General features: G+C 27.6%; 1 long non-coding RNA gene across 1 annotated transcript; it reads right to left on the bottom strand.

Annotated features, from left to right (window-relative positions):
• LOC114915153 (uncharacterized) lies at positions 1-2,212 on the bottom strand. Its single transcript, XR_003803081.2, has 2 exons — positions 1,571-2,212; positions 1-549 (listed from the first exon to the last, which is right to left on the bottom strand). It is a non-coding gene; the product is annotated as an uncharacterized LOC114915153 (long non-coding RNA).
• Between the last annotated feature and the right edge of the window lie 3,503 nt (positions 2,213-5,715).

Below are 5,715 nucleotides of genomic sequence, written 5' to 3'. Positions count from 1 at the left end.
TGACGCATCAAATGATCTTGATAAAATCATGACCTTTTCTCCTTCCATTTTCAATCAAGGAGCACAAATCTTACATAATTGATGATCGAATGCGTAAATTAGTTAATGAGAATTGTTTTAATTTAATTTATTAAGGGTTTCCTTGGAATTTAAGTTTTTGTAGTGTCACTTATTCCACTCAAACTGATCCAAAATAGTTGGATTCCAGTATCCGAATATTGGTGATCCCAAAGACCCCCTTCCCCCAATTGGTATGATACCAATTGAATTTGAACTACTACAACAAGTATAGATGAAAACATTTATACATCCATGTCATCACTCATTTCTTTGGACATCAAACAATTCTTAGATCTGGTTAGTTTTAATTTATTAATATATATATAGAGAGAGAATAAACTAGGAAGATTATATATAACCCCACGATCAACAAGCTTTCCATCAGACGCTTTCTATTCCTTTTCTAACCACAAGAAAATACATCACTGTTTCGGTTGCACCTTTCAATATATGTCAATAGGCATAGCATAGAGGCAAGATTATCACAACCTGAAAGTGTATAAACTTACATTTTAGCAAACTAGAGTATAGTTGGCGGTTGAAAGCTTATATCTCAGAACCCTAGAGTTACAGAAATTAAGGAGACAAAACTATAAACAGATTTTAATTAACTTTATTATTTCCTTTCAAATGAAAAAAAAAAGGAATTTCCTCTCCAATCTCCATATTAACATCAAAATGACTGAGTTTTCTTATTTGCAAAAGAAAAAAAAATTGGGAGTATAAACAATAGAGAATAACCCAAATCTTGCATCAAATTAATTTGTCCAGCTACTTTGATCAATCAAATTAAAGCTAATGAATCGGAAAACCATTTAATAAAAGAGAAAGAAATTCCTCCCGATCTATCTTGTTTCCAAGCCCATGATCTAATTTTGCTCAATTCTAGCATCTTTTCAAGATCCAAAACATTCCTAGATCCTAGCTACTCAGATTGGTTGTGTTATAAAAATAAATTAACTCATTATTCAATGATGCTCAAATCAAAATGCAATCTGATCTGAAGGAGAATGAATTACGGAAAATCGCTTAATTTGCTGATCAATTTTCTTCTTAATCAATTAACCTTGAAATTGAAAAACCCTAAGAATAAGGTTTTTTTTTTCTTTTTCATATATACCCGACTTGATATATCCTCCATTATCTCTTTTAAAGATGGATGGTGCATATATATAGCCAAAGTAATATCATCAAAGAAAAACAATGTTTCTTGACAGTCTGAATTGAATCAAAAGACGAGCTAGGTTTTCCAGATGCTTTTAATTAATTAATCAGGAGTACCCAATCTCTTATTCTTCATAACAGTATGTTAACTGAGAGTAACAACATTGATCAAACAATTAGAGTTAATTAGATAATTATAATTGTTAAAATAGATTCTGTATCCAAGCACATGTCTGCCTCGGAGACAAGTGGAATTAAATAAAATTTTGATGAAGTAGCTAGGTACTGCAGGTCAGCATGCTAAGAAGCAAGGACTAATTTAGAACAATCTGAGAAACACACATACCTGTGATATGTATGAGATCGATGTGTTGTAAATATTATTTGGCTGATACATAGTGAGGTCCCAAGCTGCTACTTAGGGTTAGTCCAAGCACCAAAAGGGAAAGCAAGAAAATAAATAAACAAAGAAACAAGTATATGTAGAAAGTGAAAAGATTTGAGAGATGGTGGTGGGGTGACAGATAGAGAGTGAGCACGCATAACTTCAAGCATGAATCGTCATCGTGCAAGAAAGTGCCATGTGTGCTCACTCTCTTCTGTCACCTCCCTTACCCTTTGACCTCCATAGAATCAAACAAAGATGATATGCAGTTAAGTGGATCCTCCTCTTAAATTCATTTCTGAAAGGGTCAGAAGGCTTATGAGGAGACACAATCAGTTAGCCTTATATTTCCTCTATATTTAACACAAAAGCTGTTTCATTGTATGAATTAAAGGAAGAAATAACAAACTTGAAATGTTGTGTGAAGAGGTGAAGGGAGATACAGAGGTTTATATAGAGCCTGAAAGAGAATTTGCTTGCATCACGTATGTGAGGAATAAATGTGGGTTTATCTTCCAGTGGCCATTCTCCAATATTTTAAACATTTTACAGAAGAGAAAAAAGAGAAAGCAGAAAAAAAGAAGGGTAGAAACTTTATCTTTATGATCTCTCCACCCATATGCAACTAGCCAACTACAAAACCCATTTATTCATTGTTGTTACCGACGCATCTTGTAATTCTAAATTTATTGACCCTCCAATCCTCGCTATTCAAACATCCCTTGATGCCCTATCTTCAATTCTCTACATCTAGAAGAAAAATTCTTAAGAAATCTTTTGTTTTTTTTTATCATTAAACGTCTATTATGAGTGCTTTTAAATATATATATATATATATTTTTTAACATTAAGACCTTCAAACCGTGTGTTTATACTCTATTATAATTATACACTTTCAATGAGTCCAAACTGCATTAATGAATATTGTAAATTTCTTGGTATTAAGTTTAATTCTCATAGATTAAAAAATTGACAAAACTTAAATACAGTATCTAAGATTTTATAATTAAAATTAGTTTTATTTTGGTAATATATATTTACATTTAATGTAATCTTTAATTATGTATCTTACACATGAAAATCTTAATTATAATTGAAAAACAATCCTAATAGGTATTGTAGTACTTAAGTTGTCTTAAAAATATAGTATTTTTATGAAAGACAATTTTTTTTGAGTAAAATAGAATTATTATTGATGATAAAATTTTCCTTGGAAGTATTTACATGGATACAATCACAAAATTAGTAGTATTTTTTTTTGGTTAAAATTAAAGTTTTATTTCAGTAATATTCAAAATAAAGGATTATGTTAAATGTCAATGTATATTATTGGAAAAAAAAATTAGATACAAATATCAACATTTATATAATCTACTATGTATATTTATATTTTTCTTCTCGCTTTAAATAGGTTTAATGGTTACGCATTATTCGTAAAAAAAATTACACTATCAATCAATAAAAGTTATTTTTAATATAATTTTTAAAGTAATTATTGTAAAATTTAACAAATTTATTATACATGATGGTTAGATTGATGATAATATATATGACTATTTTATGATCAATGCACAACTTTTTTTTCTTCTCATATTACATTACTAAGGTAAAAAGTGCAAGAACATATGGTGTCCCTGTATTCCATCTTTCACAGGAGTTGTGTATTCCATCTTTCACAGGAGTTGTTAAAACATTTTCATGTGAATGAACAAGACAAAAAAATAAATATATATTGTGATTTTTTTTAATAAAAAAGTATAACTCCTCATCTGATTAGATTCTAAAGAAGTAAAGTGTTATGTCTAATTGTGACTTCATTTCTAGGTTATAAATCAAATTTCAGTATAACTTAAAACCACTTGCACAACAACTTTTGATATATATCTCAGGATTTTGACGAAAATTTAATTTGATTAGAAGTTTTTTCCCAGTATAAAAATGATAGGAATTGATTTAGAGATATAAATACTCGTTCCAAATTAAACCCTCAAATATAATAATAAAGTTATATTTTACTAATTATGAAAGTTAAAAAGAATTTATAAATAAATAACTCTGGTATTTTTAATATAATTAATAAATATTTCTTTTCGGTAAAAAAAATTTCTTTAATTTTTTATTCTACTCACACCAACTGTTAAAATTATATGAATTTAATTTAATTATTTTAATTTTTATATTTTCATTCAATCATATATTATATTTCTTTTATAAAAAAAAAACATATTATCAACTGTGGTAAATTTATTTACTAGTTTAGCAAATGATTTGAAAGTCTTAGTATAAAGATTTTTATGGTCTTTACACAACCGTGCATATTGAACTCAGCTTATATTTTACCAAAACCTTTTAAATTACAATAATAGTAAAAATAGTTGTCTTTCTACTATTGACCCTCTGCTATGTAGTTTCTATTTGAAATATGTTTGATTATCGTTTATTTGAAGAAAAATATGAGATTATATATGCATGCATTTTTGGGGTATGGGGCAGAGTGGGGACAAGTTTCCCGCGTCCTTATTGAGGGAGGATGTGAGAGATTAGATTTTCATCTCATAATGGAATATGGGGTTTCCACGCCCTCTTGTCGAGCACTACGCTAAAATTAAGTTTTTTGTGACAATTAATTTATTTTTTAGCGACTATATAAACAGTTATTATTTTTTTTATTAGTATTTAAATAATGATTGGTGTATTCAGTGTCGCTAATATTATTACCGGCATTTATATAAAATACTGGTAAAGACTTACTAAATTGTCGAAAAAACTTATTTTTTTAGTGGCAATTTTAGTAACCATTTTAAAGACTATTAAAAGTTATTTTTTCAATTGTCTCCTTTCCATCCATTTAGTGACTTTTATTCCTATAATTTTCTTTTCTAAATTCATAACTTATATACTCTTTTTTTTATCTTTAGTCGATGTAAGATTTGTAAGATGAGAGTTGTCTTCTATTTATATATTTTTTAATTGTCTTATCTCTTAAGAGATGTGAGATTTATAAGGTAATTTATTATAGTGAATTAAGAGTCTAACTGAACCTTATAAATTAACTTATAAGGTGATAGTTATTACTCTCTTATATACTATTTAATTATTTTATCTCTAATCGATGTGGGACTAGTTTTTTTCAATAAATAATTATCGTTAATAATAAACTTTAGTGTAATATAAATACACTTTTAGTGGCTATTATATATTAACCTTTAATATTTTTATTATATAATTAAATAGCGGTAATTAAATTATTGTCATTAAACAATTGTTGTTAAAAACAATTTTTGTTGTAGTGAAGTCCTTCCGAAAATATTAATTTGATCTGAATTTTCATATGAGATAAGCCTTCCAGATTACTCTATACTGTCTGAATTAGTTGTACCTTACCTATAGCTAGCATTACTTAAACTACAAGGCCTTAAAACAAATATTAGTGGCTGGGTTAACATATATAAAACGTAGCTGAAACAGTAAATAAACAATTATCAGTTTAGGATCTGATTAATTAGCACTATAGTGAATGCTTTGTTGCACACAACAGGTGGTCCCGTGGTGGCTAAGTTAATTCCACAGTCAGGTGTTAACACGCGGACAATAGCAGCTATACGGAGTATTATTATTAAACGAGCACCATTTACCTTTAACACATTAATTATTATCGATTAAAATATAATATTTTTATTCTTTTTTAATAATAAATACATGTTAGTTTTAAGTGCAAATCAATTAAAAGTTAAGTGGAATATAAGAGTATAATTAATCAAGAACTTTGAAAATGACAAATAAATAGAAACATTTTTTCTAAAAAAAATCGACAGCTAAAAAGGAATAGACGTAGTATAAAAAACTACAAAATAATTAGTAGAAACATTAAACAAGGCACAGGACCCACTAAATTTTGTATTTTTTAAAAGACTTCAAACAAATTGAGAATATGCATTGAAAAATGTGTTAGTAGAATTTCTCTTACATAAATGAAAGCTATAAATGAAAGCTAAGTGTGTGTTTGAAAATCAGTTAAATTAAACTTAATTAGGATTGGAAGAAAAAAAATACACTCATAAGTTTTTACTTTTTTGTGTTTTTCTATTAAATGTGATTTTAAATTG

The sequence above is a fragment of the Cajanus cajan genome, chromosome 6 (assembly GCF_000230855.2).
Source record: "Cajanus cajan strain Asha chromosome 6, NIPB_CcT2T_4, whole genome shotgun sequence".
Taxonomy (NCBI): Eukaryota; Viridiplantae; Streptophyta; class Magnoliopsida; order Fabales; family Fabaceae; genus Cajanus; species Cajanus cajan.
The sequence above is the reverse complement of the archived record's forward strand: the minus strand, read 5'-3'. Positions and strand labels throughout refer to the sequence as shown.